This window comes from Phaseolus vulgaris, chromosome 3 (assembly GCF_000499845.2).
Source record: "Phaseolus vulgaris cultivar G19833 chromosome 3, P. vulgaris v2.0, whole genome shotgun sequence".
Classification (NCBI taxonomy): Eukaryota; Viridiplantae; Streptophyta; class Magnoliopsida; order Fabales; family Fabaceae; genus Phaseolus; species Phaseolus vulgaris.
In genome coordinates, this window is record NC_023757.2 from 41,254,099 (window position 1) to 41,272,468 (window position 18,370).

The following is an 18,370-nucleotide window of genomic DNA, read 5'->3' on the forward strand; positions in this document are numbered from 1 at the left end:
CAACTATTAAAAGATAAACATGAATGTATATAGAGGAAGGGAATGGAAGGCACAAAAAGAAAATAAAAAGAGGAAGGGGAATGGAAGAGAGCTTAGAGCTCTCATTTTTATATCTGGTTCTTCCTCTGCTAATGCTCTCTCGAGGTTAATCAATCTGTTCCAACCTCAGGTCTGTTGGACAGCATCACTAGGATCAATCACCACATCCGATGTATTGTTCGCTTTGAAGATCGGTGCTCCGTCACAGTTTTGTCCTGAAAAAGCGTCTCGGGGGTTGAGAGAGGAGAGAGTATATAAACTGTCCTTGATCTTGACTCCTGAACGATGTGAGACTATATTGGCATACCGGAACACAATCAAATGGATTTTGATTTTTTTTTAGAGCAAATGGATGAGCTACAATATTAAAAGAATGATTTTCAACATTTTTATTTCTTTCTTTAATGACAAGAAATTTATTGAATATGCCAATTAATATAGGTGTGTCTCTCTCAATATTTAACATTAGTTCTCAGATTCTTAAATGCGAAAGATATTTTATTTACTTCTGGTAGGAGCACAAGTTATTTTAGAGTAATTCAATTAATTTAATTGAGACTGTTTTATTATAATATTTTTAATTGATTATCATAATTCAAAATGTATGTAGAAGTGAAATAGGAGAGTTCTTCTACGATCCCAGTCAATGTTAATCAAAGATAATAATGATTAATTTAAATTTTGTTGTGTTATTTGATAATTTTTTGAGATTTTGTTAAGAATTCATGTTATGTAATGTGTGTTATTTAAATATTAAGTGTGAAAAATATATTAATGCATGTTGTGTTATTTAATTATTGTGTATTTTCTTAGGTTTAAAGACATTTTTTAAAGAAGTGCAGACCAGCTAGTAAAAATAAATACAAGATGGATAATAAAAGTGTTTGCAAGTTTTACATTAACCATTTGTCTTGACTCATTTATGATTGTCCATATATACATATGGGATAAAAATAAAATAACCAATCCAGATTATCATCCCAATCAAAATAAAACAGAACTATATCTCACAAAAACTACTCACACTATGAAATTTTTAATTTTTTTTATAAAATAAAATATTTATTAGGCTATGTTTAGCAAAAAAAAACCGCTAGCTTAAAATCTAGTATAAATATGAAAAATTAACTAGTAACTAAGTAGTTGTTAGTTCAAAACAAACTTTTTTAAATTACAAGTGGTTAATAAAATTATCAATTCAAATATATAAAATTAGACATATTTATATAATGCTTTTATATAAATTTTAAGTTTATTATATTGATAAAGCGTATTTTAATTATATTTCTATTTTTTTATTTTTAATTAACTTCAAACCTTTATAATCTTTAATTTATACATAAGTTTTCTAATACATTTATTTTGCTTATTGTCGTTTTATAATTTTTCATATGTTGTATTTATTATCATTGATATAGTTATGAAATAGTAAAATAAATATTTTAAAGGATTAATTACATATTTTGTTACTAAAAAATTATATTCATGCAAATTTTATTATTGAATTTTAAATTTTGTAAAATTTATTGTATGAATTTTAAAAGTATACAAATTTTATATTTTCATTTTGAGATGTACACAGCCCCTTTCCCGTACAAAGACACATTAATTAGGTTTATTGTACTGATCATACTAATATTCTAAAGAGTGAAGGACATAACAAGATAGTAAAAGAAAAAACAATTGAAAATAAAAAATGTCAAATTTATATTTAAGACTTAGTGATAATATATAACTTAAAGTAATACTACAAAACTATCACAAAAGTCTGAACAATAGAGTTTTATGATTCCACAATAACTCAATCACTAAATGTCAACATTTTAGTTATTAAATATCATAAAATTAGTTTGTGATTCAATGATGTTTACCACTTTGTCACTAATTAACTATAAGAATAAATATTAAATTGAAAAAAATGATGATTATACAAAAGAACATATTTCAGTTGAAAAATTATAATTTGACAAGGTTTAGCCACCATGTTTATTTATTATTAAAACAGTCGTTGATTTATTACACGCTACTAAAAACTTGTCTATTGTAAAGCAACCAAGATTAATATTATTTTTTTTTTTAAATAAAAGCTTTCATGTTAGGTATCACTATGCCACTTAAGATCTCAGCTAGACTAACACCTCAAGTAACAACAATCATTTACCATCACATGAAAAAAAAATATTATTAAACAAAAGAAAAAAGAAAAGAAAAAAAAATACAAAAATACGGGGGGACTAGACCAAAATCCATATGTTAACAAAAACGATACATAGGTAGACTATACCTATTCATAAAGAATTCTAAGAACAGACAAGGTGGAAGCCTATTATACCAAAGAAAAGGTTCTCTATGAAAAAATCCTAAATTAGCCAACTTATCAGCACACGCATTTCCTTCACGAAAAATATGAGTAACTGTAAACCTAATTTTCCCACAGTAATTAAGACAAGCATTCCATCGATTACGAAGCATCCAAGGAACATTTGTCCTAACAGTAAACGCAGCACAAACCAAAGCAGAATCACATTCCAGCCAGACATTAGTAAGCCCCATCTTTTGAGCTTCCTCCATAGCATGCATAACCCCATAAAACTCAGCAACCAGAGCAGTCTGAACTTCAAGAAACGCAGAAAAAGCTCCAATAAATTCCCCCATACTCCCACGAAAAATACCTCCGCAAGTAGCAAGACCAGGATATCCCCTAGCAGCCCCATCAGTGTTAATTTTTACCCAGCCTGGTGAAAGAAACTCCCATCTAACAGGAAGAGGACGTAGAACTTTACCAGTACGAGTGTTAATACCAAAAAACTTTAGCACATTGAAATCAAACATATCATTCTTCATTCAAGCTTTAGACGAATTACCCACTAGACAAGTTAAGTCTTTAATAACCAAAATAGCCCTAGAAACCTCAATCTTATCCTGAAAACGAGCATAATTCCTCATACGCCATATCATCCAAATAGAAAAAGTTATCACAGCTAGCTTAATTAATTTAACCAACGGACTACCATCACTCTTAATAAAAGAAAGAAGATCATCCTTATTAGAGAAATGATAAGTAGGAAAAATGTGTTGAACCCAACTCCAAATACGCAAAGCATTAGCACATTCAAAAAATAAATGTTGAATAGATTCCTCGTGCTTTTCACAAAGCGTACACATAGAACAAATATGCAAACCTTTATTTTGAATATGCTGATCTGTAGGAAGCCGCCCATGAAAAACTTTCCAAAGGACAAGAGTTTTGGAAGGCGGAATATATGAAGACCAAATAAATTTACCCCAACCACAAGAAACCCCTGGATCCAAGAAAAAAGTCCTAGCTGATTTAAGAGTGAAACGACCAGACTCATCTAGAATCCAATTAGGAATATCCTGTACCGCCCTAACCATGATATGACTAAAAAGATGAGGCATCTGCTGTAAAGACAATGGAATACTCCAATCACTACCTGTCCAAAACTGAGAGACTGTATCCGGAATACTAGCACCATCAGATAATCCTGCAATATTTGCTAAAGAAGAAGTAGCACACCATTTATCATTCCAAAAATTAATAAGAGAACCTGTACCAACAGTCCAAGAAGTATAATCAAGTATAGTAGAATAAAACTGCTTAATTCCAGGCCAAAGAGATGACGATCTATAAACCATTTGAAACTCATATTTTGATTTAAGGACCCTAGCTTTCAAGAGCAGAGACCAAGGCTTGTTGCTATAAGCAAAGTTCCAAGCAAGCTTAAGAAGATAAGCATTATTTTCATGGTGAAGGTTAATAATTTTCAAACCTCCATTCTCAAGGGGAGAACAAATCGTATCCCATTTAACAGTAGCTATACCTTTTTTCAGAATATCACCAGTCCAGATAAAATTTCGACACCACTGTTCAACTTGCTTAAGAAGAAAAACAGGCCATTTATACAAATTAAAACTATAAGCTAGAAGACCCGTAATCACCGTATTGACCAACTGAACTCGACCCATCATGCTAAGAGATTTACCTTTCCAAGAAGCTAGCTTCAATTTGACTTTATCAGCCAAAGGTTGAAGAAAACGACCCCTTGGAGCACCAACAAAGATAGGCACTCCTAAATAAGTGAAAGGCAAACAACCATGACTACAAGAAAGAATACGCTGAATTTTGGTGACAAATCTTGTAGAATTATCCATGGTGAAAAAACTACTCTTAGAATTATTAACATATTGACCAGAGAAATCACCATATGTTTTTAGAAAATTTCTCAAATTTCTAAGAGACTTAGTATCCGCCCTACAGAAAATAAAAATGTCATCCGCATATAAAATATGAGAGGGAGTGAGAAAACCTTGTGGACTAGCCATATGTAGAATCTTCTTATCATTCACAAACTTTGAGAGACCTCTACTAAGAACTTCCTCTGCAAGACAAAAAAGTATAGGAGACAAAGGATCACCTTGTCTAACACCTCTACTACAAGGAAAATAACCCACCAAACTACCATTTATTCTGATAGAAAGCATAGCTGAACGGATAATAGTACTAATCCAACCGACAAACGAGGGGTGAAAACCAAAGCGTGACAAAACTGATAGTAAAAATTTCCAACTTAGAGTGTCAAAAGCTTTGTGAATATCAACTTTGTAAGCCACGTTGCCTCCGTGAACCTTTTTAGAAAGCAAGTTAATAGCTTCAGAAGCAATACTAATACAATCTTGAATCTGTCTGCCCTGCACAAACCCATACTGATTAGGAGAAATAATTCTGGCAGCCACAAGAGCAAGCCGATCTGCCAAAATCTTGGAAATAATCTTAAATTTAAAATTAGCAACAGCAATCGGCCTGTAATCTTTAATAGATTCAGCACCCTGAATCTTAGGAATAAGAGATACCACATTACTGTTCGTTCCAGGGAGAACCCAGTTTTGTTTAAAAAACTGTTGGACTGCATTACAAACATCTGTCCCAATAATATCTCAACAAGAATGATAAAAAACACCACCAAAGCCATCAGGACCTGGAGCACTATTACCATTAAGGTTAAAAACAGCATTCTTGATCTCCAAAAAATCAGGACATTTAAGCAACATCATATTCTCCTCAGAGGAAACCAGCTCAGGAATATAAGTACCAATAAAATCTTTCATATTGTTTGCATCCTGATCATGAGAAATAGACTCGGCATAAAGAGTTTTATAAAAGTCCAAAATATGTTCCTCAATGAGTGTAGGATCCTCAGTAACAACATTATCAATTCGTAGACGATGAATCCCACTAAAATTATTCCTCCTCTTGACCACAGCATGGAAAAAAGCAGTATTTCTATCCCCATCTTTAAACCAAAGCATTTTAGCCCTTTCTTTCCAAAACAAATATTGACAGTGAAGAGCCTGATCAAGCTCCTCTTTAGCGATCCTTTCTTGACAGAGAAGTCCATCAATATCAGACATACTAGCAGTCTCTAAATTTTGTTGAATACCAAGCAGAAGACCCTGTTTAAGAAGAACTGCATTGTGAACATTACCAAAAGAATTTTTATTCCAGTCACGTAGCTCAACTTTCAACCTTTTTAACTTATGATGTAAAATAAACATAGGACAACCAACAACCTTATTAGCCCAAGAATCATGAATAAGCTTCATACAGGAAGCGTCTTGAAGCCACATAGAAAAGAAACGAAAATTGCTAACCTTCTTCAAAGAATTACTAGCAAGACTAGTAAGAATAGGGGAATGATCAGAACAATTTTTAACAAGAACCTGATAAGTACAAGAATCCCATTCATCCAAACACACTTCGTTACATAACGCCCTATCCAATTTTCTATGAATTCTATGGAGCCCTCTCCTTCCATTACACCAAGTATAGCAAGTACCGGTAAAAGGCATACAAGAAAGATCATTAGTATTAATCCAATCAAGGAATTCATTGCAAGAAACTTGATTAGGAGCCACCCCTCCTTTACAGTCATCGACTGAGAGCACAACATTAAAATCACCCATAATACACCAAGACCCTATGAAGGAACTAAGATCCCTCCACAAAACCCGTCTAGCCACGTATGTGGTAGCACCATAAACACCTGCAAAACTAAAACATTTATCATGCAAATGACAAGTTACAGAAATAAATTGTTCATTTACCAAGAAATTTCGAACCAAATTAGGAACCGACAAACACCAAAGCTTAGCAGCTTTATTAACAATAGGAGACGTAGCCACCAAATGCATATTAACAGATTTGAAAATGACTTCAAAAACATCAGTGTACGGCACCATAGGTTCAGCAAGAAAAACCAGAAGAGGTTTGTGTAGTTTGAGTAAACTAATCAACATCTCCACAGTTTTGTGGTTTTCCAATCCTCTAACATTCCAGAAAAATGAAGAGACTTTCATAATATTATTTAATTACTAAGTTTAGTTACTAATCTAAAACCATAGTCAACATTCATACCTTACCCACATTGCAAGTAAAAAAGAACAAGGTATATGAGTGTTTGAATTTTCTAAATAATATAGTTAAGAGTGGATTTAAAATGAAGAAAATGATATTTAATTCAAAAAAATGAATATAAGATAAGATCATTAAGTGCATATAATTTGTTTTATTTATAAGTTATAAGTTTGTGTTTGAGGTGGTGAAGTGGGTGATGTTTCTCCTGTTCCGACATGAGGAAATGAAATAGAGGAGGACGTGGAAGAATGGGAATGGTCCAAAATGATGATTATATATATGTTATGAAGTTAGGCAAATGTCATTCAAATGTGATAGATGATTGTGTTACCTGCTTCTTCTTTCAAACCATTCAACTAATTATTTGACTCTTTCATTCCACTGCCTAACTTTTTTAGCTTTTATGTATGGGGTTATTCATTCACAGAATCACCAATTTCAATATATAAATTGCTATAACATTTATTTTAACACCTCACAACTATGTTTCTCCTTTATTAAAATAAATTCTTCTAATTTTTTAGGTTGTTCAATTGTTATAAGACTAATTTTGGAATATTTATATTAAAAAGTTGATTTTAAACTTAAATTAATCTTATAAAATTAGTTAATAAGATAAAGTTTGTATATATTTTTTTCTCTTTTTTAATAATATTATTTTCATACGATGGTAAATGATTCTTGTTATTTGAGGTGTCAGTCTAGTTGAGATGTCAAGTTGCATAGTGATGCCTAACATAAAAAAATTTTATAAAAAAAAAACTAATGTGCAATTCTATTGATTAAATATATAACTAATACTATTTTAATATTCTCATTCACATAAATTACTTAATTAAGTCATTGAATATGTTTCATTATTTTAGCTAAAAAATTGTTTGGCTATTAAACGATAGGTGAAAGTAACAAGATTTGACTGGTGTAATGGTTAAAATTTCTTTGATCATTTAAGGACTTAAGTCCCAGCTGTTACAGTTTGTTTCTAACATTTAGTGTTAATAGTCTCCCATATTTTTGTATTTTCTTTATTTATTTTTTAGTAATATTTTTTTCATGTGATGACATATGATTATTGTTAATTGAGTTGTGCCTAGTTGAGATATCAAATTGCAATAGTAATGCCTAATATGAAAATATTTTTATATAAAAAAAATCAGTGAAAGTTTTACCATTGAAAAAATAAATAAGTATCAATTGTATTTTAATAAAATTAAAATTTTTTCTTAGGTCTAAAAATATATAGACAGAAGCCTAGGACACACTTGTGGTTCAAATTAAGGGGTTGTAGTTAGTTATTAAGTGGTTTGTATTCATAAAAGAAAGCCAACATAGCCACCTAATTAGCCATAAGATGTGTCGAGACTTACCTGTTAATAGCTGTATTAAGATAGCATTAGATACAATGCAAATTGGGATGCCCAAAAACCTTTAAAATTCTGTGTAAAGAAGATATTTGCACAAGATTACTCTAATTAATTAAATGTATGAAATTGTGATATTTTGAAAATGTTTATTTATTAAATAATGAAATATTATTCGGAAGAGATGAACAAATTGTGAAAAGTATTTTTAGCTTGAAAGTTAGGTAACTTAAATGTTTCTAATTACATCGTAAAAATAAGAAATTATCCCTTCTCAATTAAACCCATCATTAATGTTAAGTTGAATAATAATAATAAATTATTATTTAGTTCAAGAACAATCTAAATCCTTATAAACATTTGAATGAGAGTAAAGAAAGTAGAAAACTATATTTATTAATAGAAAAGTAATGTTATATATATTATTCATCATTAGCATAAAGTAGTGATAGGGTCTTAATAGTTAGTTTGTCTTTTGCTTCATTTTAGAAGTGGAAAAATTAACCAAAAAATAATGTGAGAAGATTCAACACTTGCTCTATCTATAAAAAAGAAGGAAAGCAAAAAGCTATCAACTTTTCTACTTATTGCTTTGTTTTTTTTCGTAATTTTACTTTATATGTGTCAATGGAAATGCCACAATTTACATTAGACGTGTGAGTTTGGTTTGATTCAAAATAAGTGATTTAGAGATACTAGTTTCAGATGATTTATGGATTTTTCACTCACGTGATACTCATAAATAAATTACATAAATACAAAATCATTTTAAAAATTTATCCAAAGATAATTTTGACTTTTCAAAAAAATCACTTAACAAAGTTTTCACTTTTATCAAATTAATTAATTATATATAAATATACACAAAAAAAATCCCTCGTTTCTACTTTTTTTTATTCACTGATACACATAACATTGTTTTCTACTTTATTTTTTTTTCTTCAATTTGTTTTGCTCCTTATTTTCCTTAATCACGTCTAAACATAAGCTAAAAGACGGGAAAAGTGAAAACCTATAAATAAGATCGTACAAACCTCAGTATCCACGACTTGATTTTTTTTATTAAATATTATTTTAATGAAACAAAAAATGAGACGCACTTCGATTTATTTTAATTTATTCTAAATTTAAATAAAATTAAACTAATATTTCAATTTTATTTGGATCAAGTTTTGTTAGTATAAAATTATTAAACATTTTGTATAATAAAAAGATATATGATTAAAACAAACTTGTTGTGATGTTTTAGCGAATATAATTTCAATATAATTATAACATAATCAAAGAGTAAAACAAATTTTCAAAGGTTTTTCATATTTGTCTATATTTCTTAGTTGCAAATTAAATCAAAAGATATATTATTACAGTTAAATGGAATTATTAGTTTGATTTCATTTTTTAAATTAAAAATTGAACCAATCAATTGAAAAAAAAATCTAAATTTTTTTGATGAATATTTTGTTACTTTTTTGAATTGGTTCAATTTTAAACCCTTAATTATGAGAATACTTAACAATTTTTTATATTCTAAAACAATATTTTTTTTCTAAAGCAATTTTATTTATAAGTTATCTTTTCAACAACACCCTTACATATCCATTTATGCAAATATAATGAAGTTATAAAATTATTATTCTATAAATGCAAATATAATGAAGTTATAAAATTATTATTCTATAAGTGTAATTCTTCTTTCTCCCAAATATCTCTCTATTACTTTTTTTTTTTTTTAAGATTTCGTCTACATACCTCATCTATTTCAAAATTTTATCACTCCTTGCATTAGTTGAGGAGTCAATAATAATTTTTATCCAATTATGTTTTCAAACCATATAAGTTTTTATTTACTCTAACGATCTTTTGTTATCTGATCTTCACTATGTTTTTATCATCAATTTTGATGGGACCAATTGAGAAAAATGATAATCTCAACTTGTTCTACCACATACTAAAAATCTATTATGTTTGGATAACTTGCTCTAGGTCCCTATAACCTACTAGTTTTGGAAATTTCATTGAAAACAAACAATCAGGTAAGGGAAGCCACTTGTATGTTGATTAAACTGGTTTTAAATACAACTTGAAAAAAAAAAATAGATTTGAGTTGTTGAGAATGTTAGATTTCTGGTACAAGTTGGGGTTTTAGTTTGCAAAATCTGTTAAATTCGCTTAGTGCAAGTCTAAGCGCATTAAGGTGCAAATGTTGGGTATTTTTGGCCCCAAAGTCGTTCAACGCTTTTCCCCTATACTTAAGCAGATTTTACATGTAGATTTAGGGGAGATCTTGATCTCAAATCTGGTAAGCCTTTCCCTATGCTAAGTGGATCTGATTTGTAGTTTTGGGGTGCTCCCGGCCTCAAATGCACTTAGCAAAATTTTCCCACGCTTAGCGGAATTGAATTGCAATTTTTACATGTTCTCTGTCTCAAATTCGCTCAATGCAAATTCAATGCGCCAAGCAAAATTTCCCTGGACTTAATCTGAGCTTTTTTGGCTCAAGCCATCTTAACAAGATTTGTCATTTTGCTCAAGTACATTTTTATTTTTTTTACATGAGTAATAAAAGTGAATTGAACCTTTGAAAATTTTATTAATTTTAAAAATTGTAATTAATTACAACTTTCTTTTGTTAATACTTGTAATTGAAATGAAACCCAATAATTGTGATTGAAAATAGATCCATGTGTAGTAGATATGATTGAAATGAAATTGAATTATTATGATTGATATTTGAATTTTTGTATGATTATGTTTGAGTGAGAAGAAAACTAAATTAACTATGAATTCTTTTAATTATATTTTTTATGTTAAAACTTTATTTCGATTTTATTTTTTCTTTTGTAAATAGATGTATTAATATATGTATTGTGTGAATTATAAAGTTTATATAAGATGTGATGTTATTTTTTCGGTGTTACAATTATAACACCCCATTATAACTAAATAATTATTTTATTATAATACCATATATATAATTATTATCGAGTTTGGTATTATTCTTTCCAGCTTTAGTAAAGAATGTATTTCTTTTCTTTCATTAATGAAAAATATTTGAATAGTTTTAATTTTGTTAACGTTTCATTCATTTATATATATATATATATTTGAAACGTGTGTTTTTATTAAAATATATAAGTTTTATTAAATCTAATACATATTCTAATATTTAGCTTTTTAAAAAGTATTCATAAAATATTGTTTAAAAGTGTAAACAAACCAAATGGACTGAGGAAAAAAAATATTTTTTGTGTGATTTAATTTGAAGTTGGTTTGTAAGATACAATGAGATTATAACAAAAAAATAATTTTAACTTCAGACACAAACATATCTTAAGAATAAAATCAATTAAAATAATATATCCATGCGTATCACGTGAGAAGTGAAGATGTAAATGCAACCATTTGAAAACGTGTCATTCTTTTTCATTAAAAAAATGTAGACATGCCTTAGTGCGTAGGCATATATACTTAAATTTCACGTTCAACACTACTGGTTTAAGTTAAAATGTTATCCTCTTTTTGTATTTAAAACTCGTTTTAAAAAAATTTCTTCCTTTTTATGGTTTTTTCAATTTCAAAACAATATATATATATATATATATATATATATAAATTATACTTTTATTTTAATTTTAATTATGTGTTGAAAATTATTTATAGAGAGAAATTTTTAAAAAGTATAATAAATGACTTATTTAAAATTACATTAATAAATAGAAAATTAAAAAATTTAATTAATTGGAGTAAACAAAATCTTAAACAATTGTTATACATTGTGCTGGTATGAACTGAACGATCAATACCAGACTCGACTTCTGCAGTCGGGCCGACCGAATGATACACGTCCGTGTAGACTGACCGATACCCTTGGTCCATTAACACTCAATCAAGGTCGATAAAGGTAAATTATCATTATGAATTAGGTAATACACCTTTAAGTATGACTCACCTCACTAATCTGACCCAATAAGGTAAGCTCATTAAAATAATATAAATAGTGCACATTCCAATAAGTAGGTACGTAATTAATTACTGTACTCTGACATTCAGGTGTCGAACACCCTTTGCTGACTTAAGCGTTAGAGTGTCTTCTGCAAGTATCCCGTTTGACATTCCCTAGGAGATTGAGTGATCAAGCGACCAAGACCCATAGGAGTAGCAAAAAGACTGAAAGAGCAAGTTGAAATGTAGGTCAATTGTCTGATAAAAAGATGAAAGACGAAGTCTCTTAATAGTTTTCTAAGTCTCATCTCCCGGTCAAAAAACATATATATACTAAAAAGTTATTAAATAAAAATTAATTTAAAATATACAAAATAATTAGTTACTATCCTAACTAATTAAATATCTTATAGACTAAACAGATATTAATATTTAAAATAATTTATATTATTAATAAATAATTTATATTTTAAATCTAATTAACTACTCAAAAGTAATTGGAACTCATGTGCCCTTCACTTCTTCTTTCACTACGGTCAACATTCACTTGCAACCACTCTCCTTCCCTTCCCCCGATCCTCCATCCACACCCACATTCAACCTTTTCTTCAACAATATATAATCACACCAAAAACACATAATAAAAACCCTCATTTCTCAAACAAAATAAGGAGCTTTTTTCATTTATTTTTTAATATTTTGGCAAGAATAGTAAAAAAATGTTACTTCCTCAATGCAAGAGAGATTAAATTAAGGTGGGATTCCACATTTAAAGGAAACACTTTTTATTTTCAATAACAAAAAGAAGAAGAAAAGTTGAATGAGAGAAAATGAAAAGGAAGAAGGAGGGTGGTGAAGGAGATTGAGGGAAAAGTGATAAATGATAAGTGATATGATGAACGATTAATTTGAAAATAAAAGAAAAATCTTAATCCACTTTTAAAATATAACGAATGGAATCAAAGTATTTAAAAATTAAGAAAAGAAAGTAGATATTAAAAGATAAAAAGTAAATAAAAAATAGAAAAAAGAATTAATCTCTTGAAAATGATATAAAAGAAAGGTGAATTGAGAAAAAAGAGGGAATATTCGTATTTGATCCGATTGACTAAATGGCATTGTGGAATCTGTTTTGAGTGAGAGTTGTGGCGTATCTTTGCTTCGCAGCCATTAAATAATATTTATATCACCAATAATATCATTCATTATATGACTTTAAGCCATCTATATGTGTACCTTTGGTGTTATCGAAATCAAGAGGACAATAATTTTAGTCACTAACACCATAAAAAAATAACACTCTAATTGGAATATTTCAGGACAAAAATACCATATATAACGTGTAATACAAATATGTATAATTTCTATTCATATGCTCATTTCTTTATGTTTTTAATAAAATGACCATATTTATGCACAAGTCTAATAACTTTTTTTTAAGAAATAATTTCTATTTGCTTAGTAAATTAGTGAAGTTTTTAAAATTTATTATTTCATAAACACTTGTTATATTTATTTAACTTGATCCATTCTTGTATTCTCCGTCAATACAACTTGACGATATTTCAACATTTGAAAATGGAATCAAACTAAAACTTTTCGCTAAATTTAGAACTATTCAAAAGTCAATACGTAGTGAATTATACACATAGTTTATTGGAACAAGTATTTCCATAAATAGTTTTAGAAGAAAAAAAAAGTTTGTCTACATACTAAAATTAGCTTATATTATAAGTTAAAAAAATAAAATTTTAAAGAAACTATATAAAAGAACTTATACTAAAATAACTTATGCATGAGTTAATTTAGTTTCTCTACATAGTAGAACACTTTTTATAAAAATAATTTATCTAAAAAAATCAAAATTAGTATTTAAAAAATAATTTAATAAAATACTTATTTAAATACGTTAAAAAAGTTGAACAATGAAATTTGTAATATAATTAGAATTAAAAGGTAAAATATTACTTTACACAAAACCAAGTGACACTAAAACTGGATAAATTTAAACATTTATCCTCTAATTAATGCAAATTCGGGTTGGTGTTGGAGAATCAATGACAATTTCCTTGCATCATATATGTGGAGTTTTAAATTTTTTGAGATTTTTCGTGATTTGTTTCTATAATGGGAGAGGAGGATCTATGTGCTGTGTTTATTCCCCCACAAAGTTCCCAGATAATGGGGATTTATAATGCAATCTTATTTTTATATATGTCTTTGTGTATTGTGGTTTTGATTTAGTGTTCTAAAGTCATTTTTTAAGAGATCAAATAACTTGAACATGTTCATTGCATTTTGGCCTAAACCATAAAAGTAAAAACACATTGGATTTAAAAAAAGTATATTAATTTATTTTTTCTGTAAAGAAAAAGTTGGATGCTAGGTTATTGGTTTTGATGAAGCAGCTTACATAAACTTGCAATTAACCAATGGTGTGACGAAATGAAGAGTGTTAGGTGTTGAAAATAAGAATGAGTCCAAAATGAATCATGGCAGAAAAGTTCCCAAGATAAAAACAAAGATAAATCACACTTGATTTGAACAGCGAAGCAGATCACTGAAATGGGAAATGAAATTTGCTTCTCCTTTGTCATTTTCACCACAAAGTAGGATCTGCCAATTAAATTGATTGGTTCATAGGCTTGGTGGGTTAGGCAAACTTATTAACATTCTACTTTTATAATTTGTTCAACACCTATATTAGTTTACATGCACTAAAGTAAAATGTATGCAGAAGGTGCCACAACTTATGTTCACTGCTCGTAGTCATCTGAACCAATTTTTTTATGTTTTTGCACTGTAACTTTTGGATCACTCATGCAAACTTAAGTGTTAAACAAAGCCTAAATTATTTATGGTTAGATGATTATAAACTTGTGCCAGCTTTTTGAGGTGCTGGTTTTAGATAACTTGGAGATTAAAGGCAACATTCCCTAATAATTGGTAAAGGTAGGGAACTTGTGAGAGTTGCAAAGAAGAAAGGGACTAGCACCGAATGGAATTGCATAGAAACCACTAATGTTGGGATTTTAATATAGAGATTGGTGCCAATTCATTGGTTAAGTTTTTATGTTTTGCCATTTCTTGAAATTTTGGGTGGAAAGAGTACATGGTCCAACATTGAACAACACGGTTTATAATTGAAGGAGTCTCTGAATAGTGTCGGATAATGTTTGAAAAGTAGAAACTAAAAAGATAATATAGTTTGTTTAGGACACTGTCATTGCATATAAAGAGTGTAGTGTATGATTCTTAACACCTACTATTAGCCTGAAAATTGTTGTCATAAATAAGTTGCATTCTTGTTCAATGTAAATTAATTACAATAAAACTGCACCTTAGCTCACTTAAACAAGAAGTTATTATTTAGATTTAAGGATACTTATTTATCCTTAATTTATACTTGTACAAGTTTTCAATTTTAAACATTTTTTTAGATGTGATTTTTTTTAAGCACTGTCCCATAACTCGCGGGTTTAACCCAGATTATCCACCCCTAAATTCAAGTAAATTATAATTAAAAAATCTTTTTAAAGTTTAAATTAAAACATTCAATATATGCTAAATCTCTTAGTTGCTTGCTACTACGATGTATTCTTCTGTAACTAGTCAAGTATTCAAAGAGTGGAAAATTGGAAAAACCAACTACACATTGAGATCAAATATCATTAATAAAAAAATTGATATTGGTTTGTACTTTGTTACCTAATGTCATGTACACTACATTTCTATTTAGATTTTTTATTTTTATTTTCTATTTGGATGTTAGTTGGATTTAAATTTAATTTTTTTAGAGACCTGAATGTGTGTTTAGCAATGGGCACAATTGTACTAATATTCTATCTATTGTATATCATAATATAAAAACAGTCGCACACGTAAACTAGATCATACTAAAAAAATATTCATAAATCACTTTTCTTAACGTCCTTATAATTTATAAATAAATACGATAAACAAGAATTTTCTGAACCTCGTTATAAATAAATACGATAAAAGAACAAGAAAAAGTGATTAATAAAAAAACTTAAAAAAATTACTTTAGTGTTTAAGAATAATTTATTTTGTAATTTTTATGACTTTTATTAGAAAATAATATATGTAAATAATTTTACGCTTAATTTTTTATACACTTAAGTGAAATATTTTGGGATAAAAAAAAATGTGATCATTTCCGTTTGAAAAAAACCAAAGGAAAGTAGAAGCAAATATGAATCAGATTTTAAAATTTTTAGAAATTAAAAAATGGCCCATGCAGGTCTCGAACCTGCGACCTTCGCGTTATTAGCACGACGCTCTAACCAGCTGAGCTAATAGGCCACATGTTAATGTATTAACAAGTTTAAATATAAATATAATCATTTTTCAACATAAATATTAACAAGTTTCAATATAAATATTAACAAGTTGAGGAATATTTAATTTCAGTGTGAAGGAAAATAGGTTCAGAATTTTTTGGTATTGGGCTTAACTATTCCATGAATTCATTCACATTTATTTCTACAATTCAATAAAAATCAATTTCACTGTTTCAACACCTGTTGCAATTTTGTATAGTGTCAATTCCTGATAAAAATTTGAACAACTGAACTTTTAAATAATTTCATCATTTATTATTATTATTAATTCTTATGCTGCACTGTTTACTAATTAGTCTACTTATTTTTATGTTTCAAAATACAAAAAGTATAATTCATGTTAGTAGAGGTGAAAGTTCTCTCTTATTTAATTAATCACTATTGAAGTTATTACTATGTCTGACCAATGCTAAAGTTAAAAAAAAAAAAAAAAACTATTCCCATATTTTCATCAACACATAGATTTCAAGTTTAGCTCAATTAGTGTTTTGAAAAAGATAAAAGATTAATAAAATAATGGCGTGTTATACGTAAATAATATATTTTTTAATATTTTAACTCTTGATAGAAAAAAGTTTATCGATGTAAAGGATTAATTTCACATGAAACTAAATTTCTAAATGTACATTTAGAAAATAGAGTTAAAATAAATTAGTGATCAATTAAATTATGTTTTAGATTTACCGTGCTTGTTTTTAAAATTGATAAAATTTATTACCACGACAAAATTTAAGTGTAGGCTAGTTTTATTTTGAAAAAAATAACAATTAATAATCTACTTAAACATAACCAAAAGTATTATAATAATCAAGAATAAAACAATATTAAACTAAAGAAGATAAACATGAATCACATAGACTCATCTTTTTTGGGGTAACATATTGTAACCTTTTTTTTTCTTTATATTCCCTTTCATATCGATGTTCCTCATGTCTTCAATTTAACAATTAATTTTGCTAAATGTATAATAGTGTGAAAAGCATCATGTTAACAAAAAAAAAACATGAATTTCCTTAACCACTCGTGGAAAGTATTGTAAATAATGTATAAAAAAACTTAATCTTGTTCTCTTTTAAAAAAATATACGGTGAATAGTTGTGGTGTTCTCCCTTGTATTTATCAGGGATTACATTATTCTTCTGTAATAAGAAATATGAAGAAATTAGTCCACATTATCTTGTATTTTTTTTGCTCTTTTCTATTATGTTGTCTGAGTTCTGATTAAGATTGTTACATTCATAAATGAATATTGACCATTCTCAAAATTAGACCTCACCATACTATTTATCTTTATCCATCGTAAAATTCTTCATAATAATGATGTTAATGTAAATAAAAAAAATCTGGATTCCTTTAAGTCAATTGGGACAGCATCAGTTTGGTTTACCTTATAAACAAAATAAAAACAAACAACATTCTTGAAGCAATCACAAATTACTAACATGACTCTTCTAGTTAGTAGGTTCTAATAGTGATGTACCACATTTGTTATTGTTTGTGTCATTCACATTTTAAATGTCTCATTTCACTTTTTAATTGTCTCACTTCACTTTTTATCATAAAATTAAACCTATTCATATCATACTAAGTGCCTCTAAATTGTGGTCTATAAAAATTGTCTCATGCCTCTACCAACTGGAAATAAGTCCTAGTGTTTTTTCAAGCTCACTGTAAAATCCAGAACTAGATTACCAGGGTATCTGTCATAACTAAGATATTACGATTGTCTAGTGGAGAGATCATGTTTATAACTTCAAGGGGAAAGAAGAATAACTTCAGGTTTTGTTAGCTTGTTACAGTGATGATTTTGTTGAAAAAAGTTGAACTAAAAGTTTAACAAATTTTTGGTAACGTTTGCAGTTTGGCAAACCAAAGAATGATACATTTTCCAATTAGCATTTCAGTATCATGTTTTGATCTTATTTATGTTAATTTACAGCGATGCTTTGATCTTATTTATGTTAATGTATAGGACCTCACTCAGTTTTGATCTTATTCATGTTGACTATTAAGAATATTTTAATGATACTGATGCTCAGTTATGGGCACTGTCGATAATCTTTCAAGATATATTAGGTTAGAATATTTAAAAACATGTTATAAAGAATATACCACAAGTATATGTGGCCTAGCTCCTCACAAACTAGGCTACGCTAGGTAATGAAGCCAAAGGTTGATTACAAAAAGTCTATGAATTCAAGTTTCAAAAACACATAAAAAGCCAAAGGTAAGAC

The 18,370-nt window shown here is 28.4% G+C and overlaps 1 non-coding gene across 1 annotated transcript; it reads right to left on the reverse strand.

Annotated features, from left to right (window-relative positions):
- Positions 1–16,024: 16,024 nt before the first annotated feature.
- Positions 16,025–16,098, reverse strand: TRNAI-AAU (transfer RNA isoleucine (anticodon AAU)). The gene has a single exon. It is a non-coding gene; the product is annotated as a tRNA-Ile (tRNA).
- Positions 16,099–18,370: the final 2,272 nt, after the last annotated feature.